The sequence below is a fragment of the Thunnus thynnus genome, chromosome 5, assembly GCF_963924715.1.
Source record: "Thunnus thynnus chromosome 5, fThuThy2.1, whole genome shotgun sequence".
In the NCBI taxonomy this organism is placed as follows: Eukaryota; Metazoa; Chordata; class Actinopteri; order Scombriformes; family Scombridae; genus Thunnus; species Thunnus thynnus.
In genome coordinates this window covers 7247887-7270422 of record NC_089521.1, presented here as the reverse complement: position 1 = coordinate 7270422, position 22536 = coordinate 7247887, and the positions used below count along the sequence as shown (strand labels likewise).

The 22536-nt window shown below is 38.7% G+C and overlaps 1 long non-coding RNA gene across 2 annotated transcripts; it reads left to right on the top strand.

The window, feature by feature from the left end:
• The first annotated feature begins 609 nt into the window (after positions 1-609).
• LOC137182602 (uncharacterized) lies at positions 610-20825 on the top strand. 2 transcript variants are annotated; one of them, XR_010928355.1, is made up of 4 exons: positions 610-693; positions 1970-2029; positions 17281-17374; positions 20502-20825. It is a non-coding gene; the product is annotated as an uncharacterized lncRNA (long non-coding RNA). The 2 variants fall into 2 exon arrangements; XR_010928354.1 differs by having other exon boundaries at positions 1840-2029.
• Positions 20826-22536: the final 1711 nt, after the last annotated feature.

Here is a 22536-nt window from a genome sequence, read left to right as displayed (position 1 = left end):
AGCACGACAATACATTAGAATCTTCATGTTCAGACCATACAGACATCCTATGCCATCCGCTGAAGTGGTTTGAGAAGAAAGCGGCAGCGAGACGCTGCCTTTTATACTGTGTGAAACACAAGTAATCAGTATTCGTGTCCTGAATGGCCGGCTACATACATGCAAATGTCAGTGGGTGACTGCGTTCATGTGAATGGAGTGGAGTATTACCCATACAGTCCAGTAGATGGCTCCACCTGTGCTTATAGAGCAAGGGTTACAATATCGTAACCTTCATTTCTGGCCACCTCCGTTGGACATAGGCACTTGTTTGCTAGCAAGTCTGCCATATCAACTTAAAAGGTCAGTGTTGGGCTTAAAGCTTGTTTTTACTGCCAAGTTGCCAAAGTATTAGTTAATGCAGGTTTATGTAAATGTATTACTTTGTAAGGTTTATGCTGTGCACGAAAAAGCTGATGATATAAAAGCCAATGATTATGGACACACTACAATTCGTATAGTATTTATATGCTCTAATAGTGTTTTAAAAACTTAAACCTGTGATATCCTGAAATCTGGAGGTGCTCTGAAATTCCACAGCTGCCATTTTGAACATTTTAGGATAGAAAACTTTCTGGAACATTAGCAAAGACTTAACAGTTAGCTAGCAGAACCACAATGACTTCAAGCCAAGCAGGGGAAGAATAGGAAAAGGTAATGTTATCTTAAGATGCATTTACACTGAGAACAGAACACATTTTTGTCACCTCATTTACATGAATTAAAATGGCATAGAGCACTGAATGAACAGTGTTTTTATTCTCTACAGACAGCCACATAAATTAGCTAGCTAACTAGCTATCAACACACAACAACCCTGTGTGCATGTTGTTGAGGGCTGTTGCAGGTGAGACTCAAATTCCTCTCAAAACGTAAAAGAACTCCAATTGTTTCTCTTATTTTCCTCCAGACGCTCTTTCAACCAACAAAATATCCTCATACATGAATGAGAAAATAGGTAATTTGTCTGTGCCTTCCAAAATGGCTCATATGATGTGTAGCCCGCCTGGAGAGTTGACACAGGTAGACCCACATATATAAACAACACCACAAAGAAATGAAAATACATAATAGAAAAGAAAAATAGCTTTTTGTTGGTATGCTGGTACATAGCCAGTGAAATTTTAGATAGACTGCAGAGCTACCAGCAATATTACCTCCCTCTGAACCTTAACACAGCACACAAAAAAGTGCTGTTGAGGTATAATAGCAAGATGCACTCCGTTGCCAAAAGTGAGGTCAAAGTAAGATACCCAAAGGACTAAAAATTTTACATGTGTGAGATTAGTGGTGGATCAGAGCTGCAAAACCTAGCAGCAAAGCAAAGGTAGCCATGAAGGTGACTGAAGTAAGGAAATGGAAATCACATGCAGGGTTATACAAAGAGAAACTGGGGGGAGGTCAGTGGACAAATTAGCAAAAATGGAGATCTATGGAGACCCAGAAGTCATGAAAAATGTTACATTTTTTAAATCAAGTGTGCACAAGACACCAAATAACAGACCATGGATGTAATATGTGGTTCTGAGGCCACCCACTTTTCTCTCCTCAATATTGATGGCATCCTCTCTTATCTGTCAAAAGCCAAGTGTTCACAGTCTTTAATGTTAAATATTGTTTCTGGCAAGTTAAATTAGCTGTAAAATCAAGACATCTAATCACCCTCTGCACGCTGTCTGGCAGACTTTTGTGGCTTCTGAAGCCCTTCTGGGAATCTGTCTGCACCTGAGATTTATCAAAGGAAGTTGACTCAAGCGCCGGAGGGCTTACCTGACATGCACATTCTGTATATAATTGCAGATGACGTGTTGATTCCAGATGATGGTTGAACAGTGAAGTAGTCAAACAGAGATGATGAGAAAAACTCTCTGAATAGATGCAGGGAATGAGCATCAAGCTGAAAGCTGACGAGTTCACGCTGTGTCGGCAGGAAGTGCCCCGCATTGGACACCTGCTGACAGCATGAGGGCTGAGAATCGACCCCAGAAAGGTAAGTGCTGTCAACAAGCTGCCAAGACCAGTGGAAGAATGCAGAGAGTTGGTTGTCAAATTTCTATGATCACTTCAAACCAGATTTGTTGACCGCAGGATACTAAGAAGGCACACACACACAAAGAATACATCTGAAACTCAAAAGAGATGAAAGAGAAAGTGTTTATTTGGCTGAAAAACAATATACCCAAACCTCTGGGATTGTAGTACTGTTGAAAAGGAACTGACACTATAATGTTACACTTCAGAAATGGGATTAGAAGCTGCTCTGGCACAAGGTTGCAAAAGTTTCATGAACAAGGCATCAACACACAAAAGTAGCAATGCCCAATTTCAACAGGAATGTTTAGCATGGAGAAGTTCTTTCAGTAGATTTATGGGAGTGATCTGTCATCATGCAGGCTATTCACTCCTCTAACCTGGGGTTGCAAGGTTGCCTTAGGCCAGTGAGAGACTGTTGCTGCTAGCAAGGTATGAATTAACACATTAAGACTGCTTTTTGTGCATGTCTGTGGATACAAAACAACAGAAACAGACACTATGAGACACCACAGGAGACACCAAGCGGGTACAGATTTGTTTGTCCTTTAAAAATCAAGACATTCTGATAAAAGAAATTATTAGATAAAGCTCTTACCTGGGGCAAAGAGTAGTGGGAAGGAGGATGAGAAGACTCCTGTCAAACATATCCTACAAAATATGTTTATATATTACTAGTGCAGTTCCCCTCAGCTCTACGGAGCATTTTTACCATCTTTTTGCTCAATATTTTGGTTTTATGGCCTGAACATTAACTGTGTGGTTCAGTCTCACAGCTCTCGTCAAACTTGTTTCCAGCTGCAGTTTTTTTCAGCAAAAAGCTCTCATAAACCCATTGTACACTAATAATATTCATAAGTATGTTTTAATTAGTGTATCATCACCTGAAAATAACAATCGTGTTTTTGTTACCTTAGAATGAGCCCTTTATATCTACATAGGGAGCGGGCCCTTGTTTCTACAGTAGCCCACAAAAGACAAACCTGTTTCTAGAGAAGGCCTTTCAAATTTTTTCGAATCCTACACACTGCACCTTTAAAACATGATAATATGTCAGATATTGTATTTACAGCTGTTTTTTATTTCACAAGTTTCTCAGCTAGAAGCCAGAAATTAAACTGTGCCAACATGAGACTGTTCAAAATTCAAATATATTTTTGCCCAAAGACAGGATAAAATTAAACGATGATGTAAGTTCAAATGGTTGCTTTTGGGGGTAAGACTAAGAAGAACCTCCGAATAAGATTTAATTTGGAAGAGATGGCAAAGGGCACAATCGATACAGAGAGAATATAACTCAGTAGCTCAGCTAGCCCCACAGGCTCTCACAACACCTGTCATACCACCAAAAAAATCAAATCTTTGTGGGCCATTCATTGTCCACAATGAACAGATTATCTGTAACAATGGCTTTAAGTGATACATTTAACTGAGCTCTTTAAAAACTGTGGCTGGCATCAGAATTGCCATGTCAGTTTGATAGATTCTATCAGGGAGATCAGTGCCTTAAGAGTTAACTATCACAAACAAGCAGCAACCTCTGAGGATGAAATATGAAGCCAACACAGAAGTGCCAAAAACTGCAGTTCCTCGAATGGCCACTTAAGGCTGGCTCCAAAAGTGAGTCAATCCCATAGACTGTATAAAAATATGGACGTAGTCACTGTGATGTCACCCACTGGTTTCTGAGGAGCAGTTTTGAAGCTCAAAATGAGCTGCTCCGGCCATCACCATCTTGGCAGTGCATGACTCTGCCTAACTCCCCGCCAATCCAAAATGGGCAAAGAGGCAGGCCCGATGGCTGAAACAAGCCACCTAGCGGCTGGAGGACCTGTCACTCAAAGCAGCAATGTCCTTCATTATGCATAACTTTATGGCTTAATAAAATTTAAACGGGTGAGTTATAAAAAAATTCACCCCCCATACAGTTGTCATGAATGGGGAAATTAGCTATAAAGACCAAAACCGTTCTTTGTACCAGGCTGAAAACATGTTTATTTCTGCTGTACAGTTGATCATTTTAACATGGAGGTCTATGGGGATTGACTCGCTTTTGGAGCCAGCCTCAAGTGGCCATTCAAGGAACTGCAGTTTTTGGCACTTCCGCATTGGCTTCATTTTCCAGCCCCGGAGGTTGCAGCCTGGTCAATCCCCATAGTCTCCCGTGTTTAAATGCTGAACTTTACAGCAGAAATGAACATGTTCACAGCCTGGTACAAAAAACGGTTTTGGTCTCTATAGCTATTTCCCCGTTGATGACAACTGTATTTATATATAACTTAATTTTTATATAACTCACCCATTTAAATTTTATAAAGCCTTAAAAGTATGACAAGTGGGGTGCCATCACAGGCAAGTTGCTACCACTGTGACAACCTTGGTTAGGTAACATAACTATGGCATAAAACCAGATTCACAGAGTATAGGCATAGCTGTTGGTATTTCAGTTTTTCAGTGTTTTCAGTTCATGAAAGTAAACATTTTTGTTGCCTAAAAAGTCTTGTTCAGCATTTGGTTGTACTAAAAGACCCACTAAGGAGTCTGATATTCAGTTTTTCCGGAAAGTGCTTTTTGTTTTAATGGTTTTAAGCCTGTTTTTAGCTAGCAAAAATTAGCATTAGCATTAGCATTATCACAGTTAACTATAGACTTTAAATGTACCAAGCTAGCAGCTAGCAGCTAGCAGCTAGTGTTAGGCTCAGCTCCACCGTCTTGTCCAAATATGGTCACTTCTCCAAAAATCCAAGATGATGATGGTCAAAATGCAAACTCGAGGCTTCAGAATGGGAGTACACAAACAAATGTGTGACGTCACGGTGGCTATGTCCATTATTTTTTACAGTCTATGATCACAAACTGCTGACTGATGCAGTGGTAAAAATTTGCTGTACAAAGGTTTTGACCATTTGTAGTTCACTAGTTTTCACTGGCATGTGTCTGGTGCTGGATCAGTTTAAGTTATTCTCTTGTTTATTTGTCAAAAACAATTATTTTCTACTTTTTCTACATTTTTCTGTATAGGACCCAAGTGCATAGCACAAGCGTAAGTTTGGTTGTCAACATTTTACAATGATTTTGCAGAAGCAAAACTGGCAATTTTATGACTATAGATTGTTGAGTTGTGAGGTGGACAAAATACAAGAATCACCTTTTCATATAGCCTACTATGCTCCACTACAACGCTACCACAACAAAGTACATTCTGAAAAATCACCATTTAACCTGAGTCAACAAACAACATACAAAGCAGTATTTCAATCAGGAGAGACCCAATTGAAGGAGAGGTTTAGAGAGCAATTAAATTAAATTAATTTAACATAGTATGCACAATAGGGAATGTTAAAGAAATATGTCTTTGACGATTAGATCCCATTGTGACATCATTGTTTTCAGGGAGTGATCATGCCATTAGCTGTACAGGAATATCCCCCACGATGGAGTCTAGACACTGGTGGTGGTGGTGAAGGCGTGAGAGCAGTGGCTGAAGATCTGGATGGATGAGATGTGGAGCAGGAGTCTGATGAGCTCAGTGGAAGGTCTGACACTGAAATGACAGCTGACAACAGCAGAGAGAGGAACAGTTTTAAAAATCTGACAGTGACGAGAGGATTGGCTCACAGAGGACGTGGCAAAATCTGCGGGAACAGAGAGAGAGAGGGAGAGAGTGAGAATAAATAAATGGAGTAGCATGAAGATAGTCTTCTGGGTTGAACATTCACAAAGCTTAATTTATTGCTATGCCATTTGAGTTGTATTACAATGTAGGCTACATGTATCAGAATCAGATTTAGTTTTATTGTCATTGTTCAAGACATCAAAATTATAGTGCAGCTCCCAACACATGACGTTGATAAAATGTAAGCACTTAAAACAAATCACAACAGTTAAAAAAATAAAATGTAAAATAGTTTAGAATATTAATGGCTAAAATAAAATTAAAATAAAAACAACATAATACCAGTATATTAATATATATATATATTTTACTATATTGATAATAATAGTTTTTTTTTTTAAAAATTGCTATTTATTGCACTCCAGGTTAGTTAAAAGTGTTATGCAAGTGCGAGGGACACTGCAGTGGGCGCTTGGATCAATTGAACAACAGCTCTGGGGAAGAAACTGTTCTTCAGTCTGCTAGACTGAGCAGCTATAATTCTGTATCTTCTGCCAGATGGCAGGAGGCTGAAGAGATGGTGACTGAGATGGTGCAAGTCTTTTATAATGCAAAGAGTTCGTCAGAGGCACCATGAGTTATATACGCTTTTCATGGTAGGTAGCTCCGTCCCAATGATATTTTGTGCTGTGTTGATCATCGTTTGTAGAAACTTCTGAACTGCCTGTGTGCAGCTTGCATACCACACTGTGATGCAGTGAGTCAGAACAGATTCTATTGCATAGCAAGGTTTGCTCTTTTCAGTGTCCTCACATAGTACAAGCGCTGCTAGGCTTTCTCTACTATCATGGAGGTGTTGGTGGTCCAGGTCAGCTACTCTGTAATGAGAATTTGAAGCTGGGGACTTTTTCCACTGCCTCACCATTTATGAGAAGTGGTGTGTTTATATTCTATGATGATTTCTTTGGTTTTCTTGATATTGAGTGCGAAGTTATGATTATGACACCACATATACAGTCTTTGCACCTCTTCTCTCTAGTGTGTTTCATTGTTGTGTGTGATTAATCCAATAACTGTTGTGTCATCTGGTAATTTGATGATGGAATTGAATGTATAGCATAGGGCACAGTCATGAGAGAACAGTGTAGATCCCATATTCAGGATCAGATGCCAAGTCTAACAGGCTGGGTGCGGTTGGTCAGAAAACTTAGGATCCAGTTACAGATTTGTGCACTGAACCCCAGGTGGTATAGTTTGGTGACCAATTTATTGAGTAGGATAATATTGAAAGTGGAGCTATGGTCAATGAAGAGCAATCTGGCATGGGTATCTTTCTGTTCCATGTGTTCCAATACTGTATGCAGGGCGATGGAAATGGCATTGGCAGTAGATTGGTTTGCCTTATTGGCAAACTGGTGTCAAGGGCAGGTGGAATGTTGTTTTGATGTCTGCCATAAACAGTCCCTTATTTTTTTTATTTTTTTGCAGTTATATGGGTGAGTGCAACTGGTCTATAGTCATTAAGGAAGGTCATTGAAGATTTTTTGGGTACGGGTATGATGGTTGATGTTTTGAGACATGCAGGGACCGCAGCAAGTGATGGAGAGAGGTTATAGATGTTAGCGCATACCTCAAACAGCTGATCAGCACATTCCCTGAGTATACGCCCAGGTTCACTGTCTGGACTAACTGCTTTGTGTGGGTTGACACCTCACAGAATGTGCCACAATACATGTTGTTTTAATGGCAATGCTGTGTTCTCCTCAGATGGTAACACCTGCATCACTGGTAGGTTGTCATCTTTGTCAAATCTGGCGGTATTTAATTCCTCAGTCAGGATGATGTCACCATTTGCAGAATAGGAGTCCTTTCCCTTGTAATTAGTAATTAGTGAATTGTTTGTGTGTATATTTTACCTCCTTGATTCCTTTCCTCTGGTTTTTTCTAGCTGTGCTGTAAAAAGTTGGATCATTGGATCAATACACATACTGTTTTTTAATGGTGACATTATCAATACAGTGCTTGATGTAGTCCATAAGTGTGGTAATGTATTCCTCTGTGTCAGGAGTGTGTTTCTCTGTGTCAGTTCCCAATATATATGATTAGTTGTTTCAAAACAGTCCTGAAAGTGCACCTTTAATATGAGTATACACGTGGTCCAGTATATTGTTTCCCCTGTTGTGAAATGGCACATTTTGAGCAAATTTAGTGGATACTGTCCTTAAGTTGATATGGTTAAAGTCCCCTGCTACAACAGCCTGCTTAAAAATTCTCTCTGCTTCAATGAGTTTCAGGAACACTGGAAGTTTATTCAGTTCAATTGCAGCTATGTCTAAAAGGTGTTTTTGTCCATTGAACTGCTGCTTTAAGTACTTTAATTAATCAGCACAGTAGAATTTTTCTTGAAACCAGAGCAGAAAACTGAGCTACATAACCTTTTCCAAACTTAACACAAATCGAGTGAATACCCAGGACAGGTCTACACTCAGAAAACCATTACTTCTACTCTAGAAAATCAGCATCATTTGTATTGACCATATTCAGAGATTATATTTCCATATCTAATATGGATTGTATTTTTTGTTTTTGCTTTTGGTGGGTTTATGAAGGGGCATGTAAATTCCTGTTGTCCTGGTTATTGTATGAAAATGGTGGACCGAGCTGGGTGTGTATTCAGAGTTAGTCGGGAAGGCCAAAATCCAAAGATCCCTGCCGCCCAGTGATAGTCACACTCGACTAAAATATCACGGCTCAGAGACACCACTCTTTCTCGCCTGAAGTGGGGATTTCTTTATTTAATCAGAAACGTGTGGCTCTGTAATAAATGACAACCTCCTAGTGAGGTTTAAGGGATTTGACGCCGAAAGCTCACCGAGGGGGACACAGCACTAAAACGAAGTGAAATGAAACGGAGTGTGGCGAGCACTCAGTGCAGCTGAGACTAAGGAGATGAAGAACGTGAGCGAGCACTCAAAAATTGAACGATTCACATCTTCCCTTCCAACTCTGAGAAGCATAAAGAAAAGGCTGATGGTGAAAAGGTGAGGCAAAAATAAACCCAAACCTGAAATCTTGGAGTCACAAAGAAGAATTTCTAAAAAAGGTTCCTCTTTTTTTAACTCTCACTTTTCTCTTTAGTGCTCTCTTCTTCCTACGCCTGAGTTTCCCCAGCACTGACAGCACCTCTCTTACTTTTTGCTCAAGTGACATCTCAGGGTAAAATGACTCCCTCCATCTCTTTCTGATTTATTTATTTATTCCCTCTCTATCTACTTGTCCTCAGCCTCACAGTTACTTTTCAATGCCTTGTTTGTCACTGTCTCTCTCCAGCCTTTCACTACTCTCTGCCTCGCACAAGTTAGAGCACAGAGAGCAAACATCTGCTGATGGTCTCATTTTGCGTGAATGGAGCCTACATGTTTGCAATCTATTTACCATTTATGAACATTTATTCTATCTTAACCTAAGCTCCCTGCTGTCCAACAAAATAGTGAAATTGCAATGTGACAGCAGCTTATTGCACCTGATGCTGCGCTCTTTCATACAAAGTCAAATCACTCAACATTCATTATAATCTATTTTCAGTAATGTGATATAATTAGGTGGAATTTGGTGACAAGCTGTGGTGGAAACCAAAAATGGGTTACAGACAGTGGAGTTGTTTTTATTTTTGTATCTTCTTGTGGGGGGCGCTGATAGGGGCTGAGTAGTAGAGCAAAGAACTCAGATTTTTTAGTTTCAAAAAAGTTCCTATTACCCCCCCCAAAAAAGGACAAAGCAAAAGTGATGAATAGGCTAATTAAGTTGAGACCTAAAGAGGTCAACAAAATACAGCAACCGAACTGAGTAACCTAATGATCTCAAGACAAAACTGACCTAACTAATCCTCTGCTCCTTGTTTGAATGGTGAATTGCAGATTGTATGGTGTTACAGAGTCCATATTGTTATCATGCTGTGTTCATGTCATATGGGATTCATAAGAAAGATTCCCATCTTTCCCATTACCATCAGAAATTGTGAAGATTGTTTTAAGGTCCAAGTGTTTAATCTCTTTACGTTCCAGTTTGTTCTTTCATTTGCATATTGAGACAAACTAAACTAAATGAACTACAAATGAACACTGGATCAACAGTTTGCCTTAAACTCAACATTAAGTATGCAAAACATAAACAAGATCATTTTAAATTAAACCTAGAAATATTAACCACAAAATACATAACCCCCCTCCAAAGATAATTCAGGTCTATCACAGAAAACATTTTCTGATGTCTGATAAATCAAACTTTTACCACCCTGCTATTGCCTCTGATAATTCATACATTCATTAATTTCCTCACTACACTGCATTAAGCTTTGGTTAAACAACCTGCATTCCTGCAAATTGTTGGTTTTCTTGGAGGTGTCATAGAGAGCAGGCACAAAAAGATCACTTCCCCAAACACTGATGGGGATGCTTATGTTAAACAAAAGCATTACCACAGCATCAACACTCAGATGGTAATGGCTGTAAACAAGATGATGGCCTTTGGTGTTATGGGCAAATGGCCTGGATCTTGATACAAGTCGAGGGTCCTTACTCTTAATCTGCCTCCTAACTCTGCCAACCTAGAAATCCTGACTATCATTTATAGTGAAGTGTTGGAAATCAATTAAAGAGGAAAGAGGAACGCTAAATTGGGTAGAAGAGATTCTTCCAGCTGATGAAGTTATGAGACAAAGAGATAGCGCACATTAAAAGGTAACTTCAGTCCAATCCTCCTCATCTACGACAATACGAAAATATACGGAGGGTTGATCTAACAGACTTCTCTATTCAGTTTGAGAAACAGCAGTCTTATCAACACTCTGTCCACAGATATTAGCGTTTGATAAAGAGACTGAACCAAAAGATAATCCTGCTCAATATTATAACTGTAGACATTCATTTTATTATTGTTTTCTGTCATCAGTGTACGTGTAGGCTGCTATCTGCATTACTGGGGTGCACAAATGTCAATGTAGAGTGACACATCATTCAATAATGAGGTCCCCCACTACTTCTAAACAGATTGGGTCTTAATCAGTATTAAAAAGTCTTAAAGGTGCATTGATTAAAATTTTAGAAATGTACTAATGATCAAATAAATATCTGATATGAGGTGGTATCACTGAGCAGTATTATCACTCTCAACCATACTGTGCTGCCTGCAGCCTTTCTGTTGTTATTCTGGCCCTGAGTGCCCTGCGATGTCAAAGTACGGTCCATAACTCGCTGTCTTCCAGCTCCTCTCTGACCCCTAGAAGGGATCCAGAGGCTGGAAGGATCCTCACTGGCCTTGCTCAACTCTCTGTCGCTCTGAAAATAAACACAACACAGACTCTTCATCTGTTCTACATATTTCTACAAATAGTATATTTACCTCGTTTTTACATTTACCTCGCTAAATTAGTCAGCTGTCCTTCTTAGTCCTTAGTCCTGAAATGTTTGAGAAATACGGGTCCAGATTTTTTAGTGCAGGCTGCCCCGGGCTGGCTGGGAGGTTGTGCTGCTTTGAAATGATGTGCTTTACCTTTGTGAATAAAACATTATTACCACAGCATAAGAAGTTCTGTTCCTTTCTGCCCAAACCCCCCACCACCATCATTATCTGTAATTATTATAAAAGGATTGTTATAGAGCCAGTGCTTTGCAAAGAAAGCCTTATTCACACATGAGGTAGATTCAAGCTGCTGACTTTCCAGCTGACTAAACAGTTCATTGTTGAATATTTAACTGCAAGGTTCTCATACAAATAAACACACACACATACACAAGCATCAGCCAACATCCAATTCAAAGATCATGAATATGTAGAGCTTTGTAATTGCAGCGCTCACAAAATGCCAAAAATGAAGCAAATGCACCTTATGAGCGATCCCCTGGGAGCAGATTATATGATCTGAGGGAATAGGATTTGTTTACACTCATAAACACACTTTGGAGGGAACTTTGGTGCCAGACTTTTCATGATTCAAACCAAATGTCATATAGTGTAAGAAAAAAGGAAGCACTTATAGTATTTATAAATGTTCATCTGCCTCCACCGCAGTTAAAAAAAGAAACGGTGTGTTTCAACCTGAGGTGAAAATATTTGCCTTTGCCATCATTGTTACCATGGTTACAGCTGCTAGTAATGACCTGTCAGGTTGAATTTACACAACGCAGTTAAGTAGAAGGAAGGTATATGAGTTTGCCTGGATGTAATTGCGCTCTTAACATTTAGAGAGCAAAAAAAACAAAACATCTGGCATAAGTGGATGTAGTTAGAGAAGGCAGTGGACTGCACATCACAATGAATTGTTTGGAAATCCCTCAGTACTGATGGAGAGCAGATGCAGGACACAGCAAAAGCTTCTGAACACTGTGTGACCCAGTTACGAGTTTGCCATATCAAGCTTGAAAGGAAGAGATCAGGCAGGTGTATCTAGACACAGGTTTGTTATTTTAACATTCAAAAGAATCAGAAAAATAACTGAGAAGCAATTACAAATATCTTGATGGCAGTGTTGCTTTCACTGTTGTCCTTCATTTCTTCATCTTTGACACGGCTTGGAATACATTTTGGATAACTTTTTTCATTGAATAAAAGTATGTTTCATGATGAAGATTATATCTAGAAGTTGTTTGTAAGTGCCATCTGATCTCTGAATACAATCCCATTGTGCTCAGTTGACTTTCTACATAGATATGGACCCATTTGTGTAAATCAAGATTAATCTAAGATGTGATACGTTTCTGATCTTCTTCTATCTTTTGGGTAATATAATAATCATATTTATCTATGAACAATATGAACATGGAACATGCATATCCACTAGGAGTATATTTTAGAAACCCAAACTGTGATTATCACCATCATCGTCTTTGTGTGACTATAAAACATCCCTGTAGAAGCAGCATACAGGCTTCAAGTAAGTTAACTTGACATAATGCATTTACAAGAATAAGTTTCCTCCAGTGTCTTCTCTATTCAACATAAAAAGTTTTCAAAATTACATGTATTTAGATGCATAAATGAAACTGCTTGAATAATAGTAATAAATGACAAAGCTACTTAGAGTTGGTTAAGTTCATGTATTTCAAAGTTTTTATTTTACTTTTTAAAACATTTACTAAATAATGATATCACGTGTGCAAATTAGCATGTGATGACATCTGGTGACATCTTCTTCTAGCAGGCTGTAAATATTTTCCATTAGAAATAGCTGGCAATGCTGACAATTCTCATATTTGTGGATTAAGTGTGGCTAGACCCTAGAGACACTTACACTGCGTTTCAATAGTAGTTTAACTATAGTGGTTTAATAGTGGTCTGACCTCGGCACTTGTCCTCGAGGGAATCCCTGCCGCCATCATAAGTGTCGTTCCATTTGTCTGAAAAACTGAAGTGAACTTAGTGAGATCGACCCTCGGAGGGCTGAGGGAGGGAGTCAAAAATGATGGTCACTCCAGAGGTGTATATCACCCACAATGCATTGCAGTTATGCATTTGGAGTTAAAAAAATATATCCATGGTTAGGTGGCAGTAATGTACGTAAAACTCTGGTTGCTTACCACCAAAGAAGGAGAAAATGAATAAATTGAGCAAGGTAAGTTTTTCCATTAATACTTATTGCAATGCCAACAAGTCGTCAGAGCAAACATTATACAAATGTAAGTACACAAACATATTACATATATTCATCTCATTTGTCATAAAGTAAAACTTTTATAGTTCAATGTAGCCTATTTATCTCACGCACAAACTTTACATTTGCATCGATTTATTTGCTATGCCTGTGTTGATGTTGTACGACTTAATGAAACATTTTAATAGCTATGATTGTTTTCATATTGTTATAGTGTTTGAAGAGGAGACAGAGCTCCTTGTAAACTTGAGAAGTAGCAATGAGACTCTTTTTACGGGGAAGCGCAATGCTTCCGAATGGCCTGGGAGTGAGTTTTCATTTATATCACTGTATTGCATCTTATGAATGGATTTCAAGATGATTCCAAAGACACGTCTTGATTGTTATGCTGTTAATTTTATCTGTAATATACAACATATGGTAATGTACAATTGGTAGACATGACTTGAATTGTCCTACCATGCAAACAGGAAAATTGCACAGATGATGGGACTGCAGGGGAGGCTGACAAGGGGACAGACAGCCAAGAAATGGGAGAATCTTAAAAAGGTCATTGGCATAAATTTGGTAACAGTAAGCTACAGTACTGACAAAACAAATGTATTCATATTATAAAAAGGAAAAGAAAAAGATTAGAAAATGTTTGTGTTACTGCTGTGGTTTACCATCTACAACACCTGAACCCCCCCCCCCCCCCCCCTCCTCCAGGAGCAGGGACCGATCAGGGAGAGACAACAGCAGACAGCTGGCAGTGGTTTTCCCCGATGCATGAGGCAATTGGGTCACGATCGATTAGTCCTCCAGTCCTGATTGCCTCATGCACAGGGCAAGCTCAGCCATCACCCAGCACAGCCACTTGTCTGCCAGATCCCCCTGAAATCTCTTGTGAGGAATCCCATCTCCTCCACCACCACCACAAGACACTTCATCCCTGCATCCTCAATTGGAAAGGTGTGAGCAGCAAAGGCTGCATTCTACAGAAAAGATGCCCAGTCCACCAACAAAGTTAAGTCGTAGAGATCCTTTGGTGGGAGCAATATTACAAGGAGGAGAGAAAGGTGCCTGGAAGCACAAACTGATAAATATTTTTGTTGTAGCTGCTGACTCTCTGGTAGTCTCTGGTAGAGATGTATTTTTGTAAGTTATTATTTATCATACTTATGACTGGTGAGTTTCAGTGAATTTAAATAGAATTGCAAAGACTGTTTTCATTTAAACACAAATTTCATGTGTTTTTTGGGGTTGTTGTTTTTTTTTCAAAAAAACAGTTTTTGAGAAAATAAATACACCTTCAGTTTGGCAAAAGAAACAAATGTTTGAAGAACATATTTGTGTGACATGACATATATTGTTACATATTACCAAGGGCTGAGGAGAAGTTAACAAGGGGAAATGAAACAACTACTGAAATGCAGCTTCAGCTTAGCATAAAAACAAGCAAAAGGGATAAGCTAGCTTGGCTCTGTCCAAAGTTGAGAAATAAACCTACCAACATATCTAATGGTCACTAAATAACATGTTATATCAAATTTGTTTAACAGGCCATACACAAAGAGAAATGTAGAAATGACAAGCTGTGGTTCTAAATAAATGGTTGTAATCAGACAAGTAATCTGGTTTAGTAGTAGTAGTAGTTAATTGTAACCTTTCTTTCTCCTTAAATCATTACCATGAGAACTTTATAAAACAGTCACATGAACGTCTTACTACAAACTTCTCTGTGATGATGAAGTTGTCTTGTTCTTGTTGTCATGTAGCACTTTCAGTTAAAGGTATCCTGTCCTTGTAGTTCTCAGTCTCAGCTTCAGGTTGTCACAGTATCAGTGAGGAAATTGCCTTGCTCTACAACAGTTTTAGTAGCAGTAATTACAGCTGCAGTCCACAGCAGCCTTGTTTTTCAAATGAATTAGCTCCTTTCAGGTAAATTGGGTTGTCAAAGTTGATGTGAAGCAGGAAAATAGAGAACAGCATGGACAAACATGGTAGAAGAAGAGAGACAAAGCCCCCAGAATGCCATAGGTGCATGGTTTTGCCAGTGAGCCCCTGAGACCTGTACCTGTTTTTAAGAGCAAGCACACAAAAGGTAATTAATAGACAAAGGGTGGTCTGGGGAAGTCAGTTCAGTCTTGAATCTATTTTTTTGATTTGTTAAATCTATTTTTTACAAATGTATATTTTTTTGTATCCCACTCTTGGTGTTGTGTTCTGACACCATGTTTGTACTGGGACATCTTCATGTGCATAAGCATAGTGATGATGATGAAAAGTTGAAAACTTGCTTTTTATACCTTTCTGACATGACACGATTAGCAAATTCTTAGAATTCAAAATGGTGATCTGTCTGTTTAGTCCTGGTTGATGTGGGGACACCCATACAGCACACGTTCCTTGAGCAGCTACTTTGTACAACAGAAGCGTGACTTGTGTATCTGTTTACAGCCCAACCAAATGAACTCATGCTGTGCAGTCTGTCGCCTGCGACTCTTCATCTAACAGCTCTGTTTGCTGTTCCTTCTTGTTTGTTCTTGTATAATCCAAAGTTTGTAATGCAGACTCCCTGTTGGCAAACATTCCGAAATTGACCATTGTCTAGTTTATAGATGCATTTTTGATGAATCATAGGTTACAAATACATTCCATTCCCCATGACAGCTTCACAATAAAAGCCACCCTGTATCTCACCACTTGACATTTTTAATGTGAAGCAGTGGCAGTAGAAATTGTTGGGTTTGCATTAGCAGTAACTGATACAGCTGTAGGATAGTACACAGTGAGACTGATATAAGTAAGATAAATTAAAAACAGTAACACTGAATTACATGCTGCATCGTTTCTTGTGAATCCCTCGTGCATATGAGGGCAATTTGAATCCAGTGTGTGGAATGGTGGGTCCTGCCACTAACTGTGGAAACTACTATATAGAGAGGTAATTACAGAATATAAATAAGCTGAATGGCTATTACTGAAATAATGCAAACAAAAAATGGGGTTCTATTTCATGAAAACCTCAATTCTGTAATGCATTTTGTGCATTCAAAACATGTCATTTCTCATTTGGGATAACACATTTCATTTTGCCTGACCAGTACATTGTAACATGCTTTGTACAATGCCAATATATAGATGAAAGGAGTATAAGGTACAGAAGCAGATGGATAATAAACAAAATAGAACTATATTTTTTGAGATAACATATAGTTTTGTGATGTTCAAATTTAAATGCTGCACTACACTATAAAATAATTGGTAGCTATTTTTAGCCACACTAGTAGCGAGGCTCTAGGGATGGGAATGACAGGCAGTCGGTTGGTCCACCATTTCGGTCTAGAGTGTAATGTCTGTGGATGGATTTCCATGAAATGTAGATAATCATGCTCCCCACAGGATCACCATCAGGTTGGCATTTGTTTGTTGCAAATGTTAGCCTGCTAGCATGCTAAACCAAGATAATGACAATGGTAAACATAATACCTACTAAACATCAGCTCACATTGTCATTGTGAGCATGTAAGCATGGTGATATTAGCATGTAGCTCAAAGCACTGCTGTACAACCTCACTGAGCTGCGAGTGTAGCTATAGACTTTTGTTCTTTTCTTACATTTGTATGTGTATTCAAATGTATTCTACCTTTTTGGCAAAATTGCCAACAAAAGCTGTTTTATCAACAACAAAAAGTCACTCTGGGATGTGAATATACAGCACATTAAGAGTTCAAAATCTGTGTATGTTAGAGATGCTATCTTGAACCCTGTTGCCCTGTACCAGGTAATCCTCTCTATGCTTCAGAGAAATCTGAGGACCATCTCTGTTAAGCTCTCCGCTGCTGTTTGGCTGTGTGTACCCAAGGCTTTTCTTAAGCTTCCCACTGCAGATAAGTCCAGAGAGAACTTGGTGAAACGAAAATCTTGCCTGATCTATTATCATATTTTTATCACATCCTCCAGGTTTAAATCCCAGCACTGCTCAAGTTTTTGCTCGCAGGGAACTTCACAGCAACAGCTGGTAACAGGGAGAACAGGAGCTGAACTGGCTGGTGAGGTATGCCTCTGACAAGGGGGAGTTAGTGCAGAGAGAGACTAAAAGCTACTCAGCATGTGTATAGCCCTGTCAAGGCTGCAATATCCACTGAATTTATTTCAATACATAGAAAATGGCCATTGAAATTAATCTCTTAATACTATACTGTATAGCCACCTATCAGCAAACTGTGCACACATTTTGCAGGATTGTTCCAACTAGACATGTGCCTGTGTTGTCAAAGTCGGTTGCAATTTCACAATATGTTCAAAAGTTATGGCAGTTTATATGAAAAAATATGAATTTTGCAACTTATTAAAGAAAAATGATTTTAATGATTTTTAGGAGGACTGGTGAGAAAAACAATCCTGTCTTCTAAAAATTACATTTATATAGTACTAATTGGCAACAGCAAATGCAGCATGTTTTGAAAGAAATTTAATCCTGATAATTTATTTGTTTTGTTTTCTTACAGATTCTGCTCATGGCAACTTAAGCATGATACCTGTTTTTATTGTTATTTTTAGGTTTTCAGAGCATATAGCGAAAGATAGATTAAACATTTTAATAGTAAACAGTGACACGAGACAGGATTAAAATCAAAATCTTTCCCTAACATTAACCCAAGTGTTTAGTAGCCTAAACCTAACCACACACAGGACATGCAAATCCTGATATCCAGTTTCAAAGACTGCGGTCAAATAGTCTTTTTTGCTTAGGAAGTTTCCTCACTGAGTGAAATGACCAAGAAGCATCTGAGTGGCAGCCATGATAAGATCTTGTCGAATTCTCTAAATGCTAAGGAAAGGTGCCACAATGCTTCCTTTCTAATCTCCTTCAGCACAGGGTACACTTGACCATCCTTTATGAAAGGAAAGGAGATAATTCCGTCCCAAAGTTCTTTGCGGCAGCAATATTTAAAGCGACCAAGCGATGCACCATTCACAAACTCAAACGCTTAAACCCACATTACACATCCACAATAGTTCGTGTACCCTCCGTCTAAAGCTGAGTTCAACTTGTTTGATAACAAGATAAACATATATACAACGCATTATTTTGTTTTTCCATTTTTTGTGTGAATTAAAAAAAAAAAAAAAAAACAGAAATTCACATGCTTTTCCTGTTTTCATCTTCAAATCGGCAATTGGAAACGAAATTATACCAGAACCAGAAACAACTTGTTTTTCGCTTTTATTGTTATATCTATATTATCTGCTACTACTGCATCTCAAAACATTGTCACTGGCTATGCTCATAGCTTAGACAGACAGACAGACAGACAGACAGATAGACAGATAGACAGACAGATAGCGTCTCTCTTAATGGGGAAACGCACTTCAAACAAGTTGAACCCAGCTTTGGACGGAGGGTACACAGACCCACAGCCTCTATCAACCTTAACAACTTCAAAGCACAATCAAGTCAACATTTCAAGGTGTTTACTGAGTTGTGTGATGGTTCTTAAGCTATGATATGCCCAGGCTCATAACAGATCATAATCGGCATATTAAACATGACACAGAAGAACACAGTCTTTCAAGAAAAAGTGATATGTGACTTTTTTAGTCAGATGATGTTTTTAATTTATCGTGTTTGAAATTTAAGAATGATCATATGTACAGTAGTAACATGTTCTGTCTACCTTACATACATTTAACATTTATTTTCCTACAATAATTGGGATTCAGGAGGGTGAGCGTGAGCAAGCATTCTCAATGTGACAATTTCATTTCAGTTTAGTGACTGGTAGCCTATATTCCTTTTTTACACTTCAATTCCGACCTTGGTAATGAAGTAATATATTTCACCATGTTGTCCATGTTTATATAACCTGCATGAAACAACAGAGTAAGAACGCACGCAGCGAAGTATCTAAGATACGCTTTTTGTAGTCCATCTTCAGAACATTTTAGTTTCACCACGGCAGACCCACATCAATAACACCTGCCGTCACATAATTACATAGCCCAGTGTAAGTGCAGTCGGATTCTCTTAGCACCGCGGTTGCCTTTTCTTTATGAATTCTCCTTCACATCTTCATCAAAAGTGGTTAGGAAAAGACTTTTTGACCACAGCCAAAGTCCTGGGTTTGTACAGCCATTATCTATCCCAACCAGACCCTATGACTTCAGTGTGTTATAAGAACATAGTACCTCATGCACTGTAACAAATGTTGCCACTAAACACAACCCATGCAGCAATGACATTTCATCAAAATCGTATAAGGCAAAAACAATTAAGTAGTATATTAAAGTAGACAAGGCTGCAAATAACCCCCACTGAAGAGGTGTACTTTTTTTTACCACAATCACAAGCAAATCTATAATCTATATAAATAATCAAAAGCAAGCCATATTAAAACAATATTTTTGATTTTCACATTGAATTAAATTAATCTTGGTAATGTTACAATGCAACAATTTGAAACCAGATATAAGAACCATGATATAAGCTAACATGAGTTAGGTACTGTAGCCAGAAACATTCTCATGTTGCTCTCTGTATGCTGGATGTGCACACACAGTGCCGAACACAACAATATGTCAAGGCTGTGTTTGTTTTCAGTATTTCAACATCTTCTTAATTAGTTGCAAAGCTATACTATACTGTTGTTACCAGGGAACTAGTTATATGTTTCTGTGTTCATTATAAAAAATCAGAATGTACACATAGATTATGATTATTGATTAATTGGTGATAAAGATAGCGTGAGCTTGATAATCTGATACAAACCCTCAGCAGATCAGAATCTTTCTCAGGAAGAAAATTCAGATTCAGTGTTATGACAGACATAATTTCCATGGATCAAACAGGTTTTATCAGGGGTTGTTATTCTTTTACCAATATACACAGACTTTGCATGTGTTAAAATTAACATACTACCCAGATTTTTATATCTATTTCAGATTGTCAAAGTTTCTCTTTTGAAATATTTTTTCAGATCTGTTGATAAGTTGATATCTGTCACAGTGGCTGCCATGACACGTATTTTTGTGTCTCTTTTCTCTTTTTCTTCCCTGCCGCTCTCCCCCTCCCCTCCCTGCTTTGTCACTTGACATGGGCGTTTCACTCCTCCCGGCTGGCTGGCTCCACACCTGTTCCTCATTGCAACCTGGCCTTCACCTGGGCTCAATCACCTCATCAGCACTCAGTATAGAGACTCTGGTTTTCCATCTACTCCTCGCCAGATTGTCTGCTCACCATGCGTGGTAGTATCTTGGCTGCTGTTGCCTTAGTGTTTGCTTCTGAGTTGTTTGCCTTTGTGCTAACCAATTTCTATGTGGATCCAGGATCACTCATGCATGCTACTTCCTTGTGTCACTCCTTTGGAAAGGATTTCACTCTGCTGACCTGCCTCCCCTGTTCAAGTTCACTTCATCAGCAATTCATGGACAAGGACTTTTCCCCGCACTGCCAGCCAGCCCCAACCTCCCTACTCCCAGTCCTCAATAAATCCTTTGAACTTTTAGCCTGTCTCAAGTGTCTGCTTTTGGGTCCAGCTAGCACAAACCGTTACAATATCCACATTTTTATGGGGTAACAGCTTCAGAGGCATAGGGCAGATTGGGGATTGGCCCTACCCAATCTGATGTGCTATAACTGGGCGGCAAACCTACAAAAAGTAGTTTATTGGATTCAAGTCATAAACACTGACTGGTGCCAATCAGAAGCGGATACCTGCATACGGTAGTATCATCACTCCCTGCAATGGTTTACTGCCAAGCTACCCTTGTATCCTAAACAATGCTCCTCATGCCCTATTGTAAGACACTCTTTGGATTGGTCTCAATGTAGACAAAATTTCAATCTGACAGATTTTTCTATTTATGGTCCCATATGTAGTAACCACATCTTCCTCCCACCCAAATTACATCCTGTCTTTGTCCACTGGCAAAGAGCAGGGCTCAATGAATTCAGTGATGTCTATATAGACGGCACTTTTACCTCTTTCAATGCCCTCTCCACCAAATTTAAATTACAACACCTTTTTTGCTATTTCCAGGTTTGTCACTTTGTTCGATCCATCAGCCCATCTTTTCCTAGTCTACCGCTGAGAAAAGGATTAGATGTTATTTTGTGAATTCCTGTACACTTTAAGAGTCTTATCTCAAATATTTATATTACTATCATGTCACTCAATAATGTAACACTGGATAAGATCTGAGCAGACTGGGTGGAGGAGCTTGGAATGGATATATCTGATGAAATATGGGTTAGTGCATTGAATAGGGTAAATGGATCAACCTCATGTGCTTGCCTTGGCTTAATTCATTTTAAAGTCCTTCATCACACTCATTATAATAAGGCCAGATTGTCTCAGGTCTAACCTAATTTAAATGAAATATGTGATTGTTGTCACACAGAAAAGGCAGAACTGACTCAGATGTTCTGGTCTTGCAATAAGCTGAATAACTTCTGGGCTTCTGTATTTCAGATTTTATCTAAAACATTTGACAAAGATATTCAACCCAGTGCTGAAATGGCAATTTTTGGAGTTCCAGTGGAGGGCATATTAATGACAAATAAAATAAAGGATGTGTTTGCCTTTGCAACTCTTCTTAAGTTAGAAAAGATAAAATACTCCATTAGAGGGTCAACCCAAAAATTTCATACAACATGGGACCCTTCCGCAGTCTATTTCGAAAGGCTGAAGACCCTTCCCCAAAATTAAACAGGAACTGTAATTTTATCCCTTTATATCTCAAAGTTTATACGTGTGTGTGTGTGTGTGTGTGTGTGTGTGTGTGTGTGTGTGTGTGTGTGTGTGTGTGTGTGTGTGTAAAGAAAATGTTTTCAATGTTTGTGCTATTTTCCTCAAATACAAAATATAAGGAAAAAAGGAAGAAAATTCATGACACAATCATCACTTATTATTTAGCATTTCAGCTACTAAATCCAGCGTTATATTAAGCTTGGTGATGCTTGCTTCCAATCTAAGCTCAGCCAGTGACATTTTGTCACTCCATTAATGAGGCAATGTGGAAACTGACAGCAGAACTGTCAGTGGTAACTGAACTCTGATAATGATGAGTGTAAAACCCACCAGTGTGTTAATAGGAGACCATATGAGCTAGCACTTGTTTATCAGACCAAGAGCCACATCAGCTCCGAGTTGTAAAACAACTTTCCAATCAACACTTGTAAACTCTTAATAATTATTTCTGAATATCACCATGCAT